The sequence below is a fragment of the Pelodiscus sinensis genome, chromosome 22 (genome assembly GCF_049634645.1).
Source record: "Pelodiscus sinensis isolate JC-2024 chromosome 22, ASM4963464v1, whole genome shotgun sequence".
In the NCBI taxonomy this organism is placed as follows: Eukaryota; Metazoa; Chordata; order Testudines; family Trionychidae; genus Pelodiscus; species Pelodiscus sinensis.
Genome location: NC_134732.1, coordinates 21,822,455 through 21,834,493, shown reverse-complemented (window position 1 = coordinate 21,834,493; position 12,039 = coordinate 21,822,455). Strand labels below are relative to the sequence as shown.

Sequence of the window (12,039 nt, the reverse complement as noted above, 5' to 3'; positions counted from 1 at the left end):
AATTCTAGTCCCACTTTTCCAAAGCAGACAAGACCTAGGTGGCTTGTTGGTAACCCTTACAGAAGCAAACGGCTATAATGCTTCCTCCGCTCTTTGGACTCGGTGCTCCGCATGCCTGTAACACAACTGCCTGCCTGCGTGCACAAAGGCTCTTCTAGGCTCTGGAGCAGGACAGGGAGTCACCCAGCCACAGAAAACCAGTGGACAACAAACTATCTAGTAGGCACGACGACCTTCTACTTAGGGCAAGGGAAATCTTCGGACTTGGACACCTTTGTACAATTAACGTTTTTACAGTGCTTCAGGGACACCTGCTAATGTGAGCACTAAGGACTGCTGTTCTCCACCGCCGAGTTAGCACCTTGGTCTCGCTTTTATGAGCTGTGAATTTTTAAAATGACAGATTTTAGCTCCCTCTGACAAGATGTGTCCTACATCGCAAAGGACGCTGCTGGCAGACAATCTTGGGGAACCCGTTCCAGAGGACGAGGGAAGAAAACCCAGACAAATATATAAGGAGTACAACTTTTCTATACTGTAACAGGTATAGTGATAGAGATGCAGCCGTGTTAGTCTGGTCTAGCTAAAACAAAAGACAGGACTATGTAGCACTTTAAAGACTAACAAGATGGTTTATTAGGTGATGAGCTTTCGTGGACCAGACCCACTTCCTCAGATCAATTTATGGAAGAAAATTGGCACAACCATATATACCAAAGTGATACAATCCAAAAAAGTATGGGTCTCAACAAAGATGCCAAATATCTCGCCCATTACAAAGATAGCTTCCCCAATTATTACCCCTAATGTCACTACCTCAGAGACACTAATCTTCCCCCCTCACCCGCACTCTGTTCTAAAATTTGATTTGTCAATTTTGTGTGTTCACTTTTTTTGATTGTATCACTTTGGTATATATGGTCGTGCCAATTCTCTTCCACAAATTGATCGGAGGAAGTGGGTCTGGCCCACGAAAGCTCATCCCCTAATAAACCATCTTGTTAGTCTTTAAAGAGCTACATAGTCCTGTATTTTGTTGCAACAGGTATGAATTTCTTACAAACCACATTGCTGGGAAGTACAATAAAAAATCTATAGGGTACGGTAAATTGCACTTAGTTTGGCAAGCTAATATTATAACAATTTTGGACACACTTTTGGAGCTATTTAATTTTGCAAAGTAGATTGAAGAGTGACGTGAGCTCTTGTAATTCCAGAGCTTGGGAATCCAGGAGGATGCAGTCCAAGCCCTTAAAGCATACGGAATATTCTCAGAGGGAAGCCCAGGTAAAATTGGTCTGAAATAGTACCTACCTGCTGCCAATTGCTATCGTCCAGGAAAAAGTCGAGGAGAAACCATACCCTGGTAACTTCTATGAAGAGTAGATTATCCATGCATGGGCAGGACTTGGTATCAGAAGCCTTCAAAACCCTTACAGTCCCTGTGGAGAGAGGTTTGTGCAGTTACTTTTCAAAATCTGATTTCTTCACCACCTTGGAAATGTTGAACATAAGAACGGCCAGTCTGGGTCAGACCAAAGGTCCATCCAGCCCAGAGTCCTGTCTGTGGACAGTGGCCAATGCCAGGTCCCCAGGGGGAGTGAATCGAGCAGGTAATGATCAAGCCATCTCTCTTCTGCCATCCATCTCCACCCTCTGACACAAACAGAGGCCAGGGACCCCATTCCTTACCCACCCTGGCTAATAGCCATTAATGGACTTAACCTCCATGAACATATCTAGTTCTCTTTTAAACCCTGTTATAGTCCTAGCCTTCACAACCTCCTCAGGCAAGGAGTTCCACAAGTCGACTGTGTGCTGTGTGAAGAAGAACTTCCTTTTATTTGTTTTAAACCTGCTGCCCATTAATTTCATTTGGTGGCCCCTGTCCACGCCTTAGTCCAAATGTAGAAAAGACAGTAGGAACATTGTTGTTACCATGGTGATGACACCGCTAGTGCCATCTGCTCAGTTAGGATCAAACATTGTTTTAACATGACCCAGATGCAACAAAGTTGTAACCTATGGCTTATTCACACAGGCCCCTGTAAGCGCACAGTTGTGCAATATGTTCCCCTCAGGCCACGTCTTCACTAAATGCAAGATTGATCATATCAATCTTCCGGAGTTTGATTTAGTGAGTCTAGCTAAGACTCACTAAATCAAACCCAGAGAGTACCCCCATCAGTATCCAATACTCCTGCTTGTGCAAGAACTCCTGCTTCTCAAAACAAGGTATGTCAACTTAGCTGCATAATTAACATAGCTGGAGCTATGCATCTTGATTTGACATTCTTTTTAGTATAGATTGGGCCTTAGTCTCGAAAGCTTTGCACCTGTTTCCCACAAATTGCACACTGCTTTTCAAATTCATCCTTTGACTTAACAGCATCTGACCCTTTGTAGGTAAACTGCAGCAAGGGAGGTTTAGGTTGGACATTAGGAAAAAGTTCCTAACTGTGAGGGTAGTCAAACACTGGAATAAATTGCCCAGGGAAGTTGTGGAATCCCCATCTCTGGAGATATTTAAGAGTAGGTTAGATAAATGTCTATCAGCGATGGTCTACTCTAGACAGTATTTGGTCCTCCCATGAAGGCAGGGGACTGGACTTGATGACCGCTCGAGGTCCCTTCCAGTCCTAGTATTCTATGATTAAACTGCACACTGTTGGTTGAGCCATTCAAGAAACTAGAACAGCTTCTTCTACCAAGTTGCAAGCTTTGGATACATTGACACTATTTATTTTTGGTTGCTGGAGACAGTAAGCCCAGAGCAGTATAACTGATGTATAAATATCAAATGAAATATGTAGTTTTTCTTTTTAAGAACCTTCAACTAAATGAATTTGACGCAGATGTCACTTGATAGTGTTTCTTAAAATTATTTTAAATATAATTTGTTGTACTCACCTCATTTCCCTCTCCTTCAGCTCCTCATTATTAATGTAATAACCAACTGGCTCTATAGTTTTATTTTTAGCCTTGGGTAAGGATCGTCTTAGTGCTAAAAGAGAATGACCCAGTTAGATGAATGGCTGTTGTCAATGAGCAAGCTTCGGATACAAGTTCTCTACATCAGCTGTTTCCAGACCTAGATCAGTTAAATTTTCAAGGCAGGATCTTTCTGGTTTCTCCTTCTGTATATTAGTTTAGTTTTTCTGCTCTCTTGCTACTTAGGAACAGACCTCGCTAAACTCACATTCTGCTTCCATCCCAAAGTGATACTTACATGCCAGTTTTACCAATACTCTCCCTGTGCAGAGAATCTGTCAATGAAACTCAGAGAACTTTATAGTGAGACAGGTTAGTATCGCTGGAGCGCAGTAGCAAAGTCACATCTTTCCCGCTCTAACAACTACATTTTGTTCACCCTACCAGATGTCCTTGGGTAGAACTAATATGCATTTAACAGGAAGTGGCAGGCTGTTTTGGAGCAGGTCATGACATTACCAGCAGTTTTCTTTCTTTAATTAAAAGGATGGCAATTTCTCTTTCCTCACACTGACAGCCTTGCAATAAATCCACTTGTTTGTACTACTAAATATTAAGCCACTGCCCTTTGTTACAATCAGAACTGAAGCAAGTAGAATCTTTTTACTATAATTATACATAAAGCATAATTACTGTATAAGGTTAGTGCCCCAGGAGTAGCTAGAGCCAGAGATAGATAGGATGTTACCTACGTTGCTCTGAAAAGCACCTATCATTTTTAGTCCTAGGTGTCTACCGCATTAAGACAGAACTTCTGCCAAATTGATTAGTGGGCTTGCACGAGGGACTAGCAGAAAGCCACTTTGCTCAATCATACTGGACGTGTATGGGATTTGAAGCCACATTTCTGGCTTCAAATAGTAAAACGAATCGGCAATCCCATTCGGAATGGCCAATTTAAAGTATTTCGGTTTCACTTTGATTCACTTTCAGGTGTCTAACACTTTCACTACCTTTCGAAACAGTGCACGTCACTAAGGAAAGCACTCTGACATGTTTGGGATGTAGAAGAGTAGTCCATTAGTCAATTACCCGTAAGCCTATGCTTATCGGGTGGTTGAATCAACTATTTGCATTCCCTTCCTCCTTCCTCCCCCACCCCCGTTGCTGCTTAAACTGTATCAGAGGCAGGGGTGAGGGAGCAGGAGCCAATGGTGGGAGGAGCCGGTTTAAAAGCCGGTTCCCCCCCCAGGACCATCTCCACTGTGGTGGGGGGGGGGGGGGACAGAGGAGGCAGAGGTGCAGCGGTCCAGTTGTATCAAGTACACGATTAGTCATTTACTCACTATTTAACAGCCTTATGACATGCAAGTTATGAATACAGACCCTTGTGATGCAGCCTAATGTAACCCATACCCCTAGTGTGCTTCACTGACCCATGTAGTGGCACAGACCAGTTTCAGCGAGCGATATGAACAAGGAAGCTCTACAACCTACGCTGAGAGGCAGCTGGCTTTTCACTCAAGCAATAGAGGCTCCTACACTCAGCTCCAGAAGCCCCAAGGGACCTCCTACACTAAGCTCCAAAGGGCCCAGGTTCAAATCCGCCCGATGGTGGCTACATAACAATCAGCAGGGAGCAGCCACAGTACAATGCACAGCCACACATTTTCACTTCGCCTAAAACAAAAGCAGCATGGTTCTTAAGAGCTGTACAAACTGAGACACACAACTCGTCCGGATGAGAAATCAAGAGAAAGTCTCCTGAGTCTGCATAGATTGGTGGGATTTTCCAGACGGAAAACTAAACAGCAACTAGAGTCGCGGCATGAAGATGATACTTGCTCTTGGAAAACGTAGCGATTTTTCAAAAAAAATGGCACCTGCATCTAGACTGTAGCCACGTTCTTTTGAACGTAAATCAAAAGAACGCGGCAGTTTTTTGGATCACGGTAAACCTCGTTTTACGAGGAAGAACACCTTTTTTTTAAGTGGTCTTTTGAAAAAAAGGTGTTCTTGAACGCAAACAAGGCTTCTTTGAAAGAGAGCATTGAGCCTGCCTGGCTCGCTTTTTCGAAAGAAGTGGTTGCAGTCTAGACGCTCTCTTTCGAAAGAGACTTGTAGTCTAAATGTAGTCTTACTGTCTACTGAGGCCTCCTTCCCTCTCCCCCCATCACCCCTTTAGGGCCCACGCAAATTTATTAAATTTTGCCTAACAGAAAAAACATAAAATGTTGAAGTATTTAAAGTTATATAAAAAGAATTTTTAATTTTTTTTATGGAGGAAGAGGCCCACGAATGCAAAAGTGCGTAGGGCCCACGAAAGTCATAATACAGCTCTGGTGCCCCTGATTTAGCAGGAAGACGTAGAGATGAGTTTCCCGGCTCTATTTACATTTGAAATATGAAGGTGCACCAGGTCTCAAGGGGAGCGTGAGGCGTTGCTTGTGCGTGGAAGGGTTGTGAAACAAATTGTGCGGTGCTTGCCGGCAGCTTTCTGAGACGGGTGAAAGGTTTAGTTAGTTTTGTAAAAAGGCTTTGAAGGCGAAGAGCATTGTTGTGTTAATAAAGCAACTGCTTCCCTCAAGTTCAAAACAAACAAGTCAGTTCTCTCAGCCTGGCTGTCCAATTAGATGATACCTCAGGCAGCCAGGCAGGGAGGTGGGGTTTTTTAATCGCTCTGGATGGAGAGAGAAATAAATAAACCTGGGGGAGGCAAAGGCGAGGCTGAGTCAGCGGCAGTGAGAAAGGAGTGAAAGTAATTTTCTGGGGAGCTAATGAATTCCGAGCCTGCCTCGGTTCTTCGGAACTGAATAACTATTTGTACAGGGCGGGTTTCGGTCACCTCGCTAATTGTGGTGTAATTAATTCCTATGTGGGTTTATGGCGAAGCTTACCCAGATATCCTCTCGCCCTTTCTCCTCTCCCAAGGAAGGAGCCGGTGGAAGGAGAAAAGCTGGTGCTTGATCATCATGTTTGACAGGAGATGGACATGCCACTGTAGGGTAAGAATTTCGGAGACAAGGTATGCTATTCGGTTAAGAACCCCTATTCTAAATTTCAAGTCTGGAACAGACACATCTATGTCTATGGCAAAGACACAGTACATGAAGGTTACCTCCCCCCCTCTCAGCCCATTGGAAGAAGGTCATCATAGAGCTAACGATCCAGATAATGGGTGAGAGACAGGACTTAACACATTCAGTGGTGCTTACTGTCTCTGCTTTAATCTCCAGGTGCAACACCAATGGATCACATCCCTCCTGAAGCTAACAGACACGTCGCCACTTAACACAACTGACAACTGATGTCTGCTTTGTTTACGTACTTATTTAACTAGATCTATGGTATCCTGGAAGCCAGTGGTCACCAGCCAGTAGATCGGGATTGACTGGTGGATCTTGGAGCCCCTGACAGGGGATCCGGACTGGTTTGGCCAAGAGGCTGTCAAGTGCCAGCACTTTAACTGCCCCTCCCCTCCATTGCTGCGCAGCTCCTGCCCTTTGCCTTGGAGCGTCCCCCCAAGAGCCTCCCGCTTGCCGTGCAGAACAGGGAAGGGAGAGGAGGGGGCACTGAGGTCAGGGTGCCCCTCTCCCATCCTGTATTCTGTCTCCACAGAATGGAGGGGGGCACAACAGGGTTTGGGATGGAGGGAGTTTGCTGGCTGCTTTTGGGAATGGTGCAGCGTCAGGGCAGGAGCGAGCCTGCTTAGCCCCCACTGCACCACCCCCCAGGAGCTACCTGAGGTCAGCAGCGCCCAGCTGGAGCCAGCTCTGAACCCCAGCCCCAGTCATGAACCCCCCCCCCCCGCATCCCAACCCCCCGCCCCAGTCATGAACCCCCCCCCCCGCATGCCAACCCCCCGCCCCAGTCATGAACCCCCCCCCCGCATGCCAACCCCCCGCCCCAGTCATGAACCCCCCCCCGCATGCCAACCCCCCGCCCCAGTCATGAACCCCCCCCCGCATGCCAACCCCCCGCCCCAGTCATGAACCCCCCCCCGCATGCCAACCCCCCGCCCCAGTCATGAACCCCCCCCCGCATGCCAACCCCCCGCCCCAGTCATGAACCCCCCCCCCGCATCCTAACCCCCCGCCCCAGTCATGAACCCCCCCCCCGCATGCCAACCCCCTGCCCCAGTCATGAACCGCCCCCCCCGCATCCCAACCCCCTGCCCCAGGCTCCACTTAGAGCCTCTCATACATCCCATGTCCCTTAGCCCAAGACCAGAGCCCCTGCCTGGTGAAAGGGAGGGAGGATGGGGGAAGGGAGGGAGGGAGGACAGGAGTGAGCAGGGGCGGGGCCTCAGAAAAGGGTCACAAAGGAGGCGGGCCGAGGGCATTTGATCTGAGGTAGCGCCTGGATTGCACTCAAATTCAAAAAGTGATCTTGTGCTTAAAAAGGCTGGAGACCCCTGCTGAAAGCTATAAGCGGAAAACACTACGCAACCTGATTATTGCTTTTATTTTGCCTCATTGTTTGCACCTATCCAAGGGGTCTGGGATCTTCCCCCCCCCCCCCCCCCCATCACTTCATCTGCCCATCAGCATCTTCTATAATCCATTGTAACCTATTGTCTGGCAGTGTTCACCAAGCCTAACAAGCGAAGTGACACTCCACCAGCGCTGTGTGTTAATAAACCCTTCTGCTTGCTTCATACACGGTGTCTGTTCCAACACCACCATCTTGCAAAGTGGTGGAGGGCACGTGAGCGCTTGGCTCTAATGACCGTACAAAGCGTTGCATGATCTCTGAGGCTTTGCTGGAGGGAAAGACCAGTGGAACGTCCCTTAGCTGGGCACAATGGCGCTTTGGGTCTCAGCTCACTAACAAGTTCTCTTCTGCTTCCCTAAGCCCATGCTTTACAACGTGAATTTCCAAACCATCCCTTCCCTGCAAGGTAAGTGGCTACTACAGACCACCAAACCAGGGAGAAGAGGTGGATGATGCTTTTTTTAAAAAACAACTCCCAAAATCATCCAAAGCACAGGACTTGGTGGTGATGAGGGATTTCAGCTATCCAGACATCCGTTGGGAAAAACAACACAGCAGGGGCATAGATGATCCACCAAGTTCTTGGAACATACTGGAAACGATTTTAATTTCAAGAGGTGGAGAAAGCTACTAGGGAAGAGACTGTACAAGATTTGATTTTGACAGGGAGGGATTGATTGAGACTTTCAAAGTGAAAGGCAGCTAGGGTGAAAGTGGTCCTGAAATGGTAGAATTCACGATTCAAAGGAATGGTAGAGAGGAGCACAGCAAAATAAAGGCAATAGATTTCAAGTAGGCAGACTTTAGCAATCTCAGGGAACTGAGTAAATAAGATCCCAGGGGAAGAAAATCTGAGAGGAAAAGTAATTGAAGACAGTTGGCAGTTTTTCAGAGGCTTTAAGAGCACAAGAACAAACACTACAGAGGAAACATACAAAATGCAGCAAGAGACCACCTTGGCTTAACCAGAAAATATTAAACAATCTAAAAATGAAAAAGGAGTCCTACAAAAAGTGGAAACTAGGTCACATTACAAAGAAAGACTATAAAACAAATAATACAAGTATATAGGGACAAAATTAGAAAGCCTAAGGCACAAAATGAAATCAAACTAGCTAGCGACATACAGAGAAACAAGAAAATATTCTAAACATTAGAAGCAAGAGGATGACAAAGGACTGGATAGGACGGATATTCAATGAAGAGGGAAAAACAATAACAGAAAATATGGAAAAGGGAGAGGTGTTAAATGCCTTCGTTGGTTTCATTTTCACCATGAAGGTTGGTGGTGATTGGATGCCTAGCAGTGACTGCCAATGAAAATGGGGTAAGATCAGAAGCCAAAATAGGGAAAGAAAAAAATTAAAACTTACTTAGACAAGTTAGATGTCTTCAAGCTACCAGGGCATGATTAAATGCTTCCTAGAATACTCAAAGGAACTGACTGAAGAGAATTCTGAGCCATTAGCTATTATGTTTGAAAAATCCGGGGAAGATGGGAGAGATTCCAGAAGACTGGAAAAAGAGCAAATATAGTGCTCTTTTATAATCCCCTGGAAATAAGGACAATCCAGGGAATTATAAACCAGTCATCTTAACATCGGCACCAAGAAATATAATGGAGCAAATAATTAAGGAATCCTTTTGAAAACATCTAGAACAGTGTTTCTAAATCTTATTTTTAATAAAGTACCCCCTTTTCAAAAATAATGTATATATACTGCCAGTACCCACCATTTTCAGACACACAAAATTGTTTTCTACCATTGCAACAACAATGGTTTAAACAACAATCACAGCCGGGTGGGCAATAACATTTTTGCGTGTAAAACGTACAAAAATAATAAAGCACTGTAAAACGTAACACAAAAATTCAGTTTTCTCCAAAATTTCAGTTCTGTTGATGTAATCCCCCAGATTTCTCTCATGTACCCCTAAGGGTACTTGTACCACTGATTGAGAAACACTGATTTAGAAGATAATAAAGGTGACAAGTAATAATCCACATGGATTGGTCAAGAACTAATGTTCTCAAACCAACCCAAGAGTTTTCTTTGGCAAGGTAGCAAGCCTTGTGGATATGGAGGGAAGTGGTAGATATGATATGTCTAGACTTTAGTAAGGCTTTTGATATAGTCTCATGTGACCCTCTTATTAACAAACTAGAGAAATGCAACCTACGATGGAGCCACTATAAAGGTGGGCGTGTAACTGGTTGGATAACCATTGCCAGAGGGTAGTTATCAGTAGTTCACAGTCATGCTGAAAGGGCACGAGCAGAGTTCCACAAAAATCAGTTTCTGGGTCAGATTCAGTGCGCTATTTCCATCAATGATTTAGATAATGGCATAAAAAGTACATTTACAAAGTCTGTGGATGATACTAAGCTGGGACAGGTTGTAAGTGCTTTAGAGGGTAGGATGAAAATTCAAAATGATCTGGACAAACTGGAGAAATGGTCTGAGGATGATCTTCAATAAGGACAAATGCAAAGTTCTCCACTTAGAAAGGGCAGATCAGATGCACACATGCAGAATGGGAAGTGACTGCCTAGGAAGAAGCACCGCAGAAAGATCTGAAGGTCATAGTGGACAAGCTAAATATGAACCAGCAGTGTAACACTGTTGCAAAAAAACCAAACATCATTTCACGATGCATTAGCAAAAGTACTGTAAGAAAGAAACAAGAAGTCATTCTTCCACACTATTCCATGCTGATTATGCCTCATCTGGAGTATTGTATCCAGTTCTGGGCGCCACATTTCAGGAAAGAAGTAGTGAAATTGGAGACGGTCCAAAGAAGAGCAACAAAATTGACTAATGAGGGAAAATTGAACAAATTGGGTTTCTTTAGTCTAGAAAAGATATGACAGAGGGAACATAACAGTTCTCAAGTTCCTAAAAAGTGGTACAAAAAAGAGGGAGAAAAATTGTTCTCCTTAACGTCTAATGATAGGACAAGTAGTAATGGGTTTAAATTACAGTAAGGGAGGTTTAGCTTGGACATTAGGAAAAACTTCCTGTCAGGGTGGTTAAGCACTGGAATAAATTGCCTAGGGAGGTTGTGGAATCTTCATCATTGGAGATTTAAGAGCAGGTTGGACAGACACCTGTAAGGGATGGTCTAGATGTTGCTTGGTTCTGCTAGGAGGGCTGGGGGTCCAGACTGGAGCTCTTGAGGTCCCTTCCAGTTCTAGGATTCTGTTCTGAAATCATCTGTGGATCCAGTCCCGCTCCCAGTGGTTGGTTTGGAGCTAATGTTAGGTCATCTTCAGGCTGTAGTTAATCTGTGGGTTAGCAGGCCATTAACCCAAGAGCTTTTCAGAGTAATGCAGTAAATGCAATTGAATGGTGTGCAAGTTAATTGCGCATTTAAATAATCAATGGGGCATCGATTTACCTCCGCTTGTTGGCATCCAGGTCAAATGCTTCCACAGTGATCATGTGTGACACCATAGAAACTCCTCCCTCCACCACAACCACCCCCCAGTGGATACCCATTGGCTGCAGCAGCTGTCACCTACACACACATTCCCAGGTTTCAGAACTAAGGATGAAGGAACAAGGCAGGAAGGGCTTAAAACTAAATGTGGTCTCATGGGGCTGAAGAACTCTCGACTATTTTCATACTGTGGGCAAAAATAAATGTAAGGGAGGGGCTGAGACCCTGAAAACCACGCCGTTTCCATCCTTAAAGGGTCTTACAGCTGTTGATCTTCTGCATTACCATGGGTCAGTGTTGGGTCCAGGATCAGCGAAGCAACGCACGACGGCTCTGTTGGAATCTTCAGGCCTTTCTGTCCAGAAAGAAGTCTCCTAAAAGCAAGCTTGGCAATTTGAAAAGGAAAACAGAACGGGTGTGACATTTGCTAGGAGTGAACAATCTTTAACATCCCAAACCACAGAGCTCATGGCAGAAGTGATGGGACAGGGACTGGGATGAAGGAAAAAACCAAGACCCGCTCCCAGTGTTGATGTAGTCTGACATCTCTATTAAGATGATCAATAGTGGAAGAGTTAACCTTAGAACTACTGGTATTCGGCATCACCATTAACTCCATTAGCCGAGTAGGGCACTTCATTTGTCTCTTGGCATTCCCATATCTTTTTGCAGACTCTAGAAAGCAGACAGGTATGTAGGAACCCTTGGTTTTGAAAAGGGATGCTTACACTCTGCAGAAGCTGATGAGAAACCACCAAACAGTATCACCAAATACCTGCCCAGCCTATCTTCCGAGCACACAGTAAAGACCCTTGATTTAAGGAACCTCTTCCCATCCAATCCTTCACTTTTCAGATTCTTTTGAAATAATCTAATGGCAGACTTCGTATAGCTCTGCAACTCCCCAGAAGTTATGCTCCTCTGATAGTGGTGCTTCCGAACTACCAGGGTACGTCTAGACTACAGTAGTTTTACTGCTACTTTTTTGGGGGGAGGGGTGGGGGCACGAGGGTTTCTCAAATATCAAAAAAGTGGTGCGATGCCAAAAAAGTTTGGGAACTACTGATCTAGACGATGCTTGGCCCTGCCGTGAGGGCAGGGGACTGGACTCGATACCTTCTCAAGGTCCCTTCCAGTTCTAGTGTTCTATGATCATATGATTCTAACAAGACC

General features: G+C 45.0%; 1 long non-coding RNA gene across 2 annotated transcripts in view; it reads right to left on the bottom strand.

The window, feature by feature from the left end:
• Positions 1-12,039, bottom strand: part of LOC112545419 (uncharacterized) — a 29,163-nt gene that overhangs the window by 9,566 nt on the left and 7,558 nt on the right. For both annotated transcript variants that reach the window (XR_012897223.1, XR_012897224.1), the window contains 4 exons: positions 11,152-11,240; positions 5,829-5,929; positions 2,911-3,004; positions 1,315-1,442 (listed from right to left, as the gene is read on the bottom strand). This is a non-coding gene — a long non-coding RNA (uncharacterized LOC112545419). The remainder of the gene's footprint in view (positions 1-1,314; positions 1,443-2,910; positions 3,005-5,828; positions 5,930-11,151; positions 11,241-12,039) is intronic.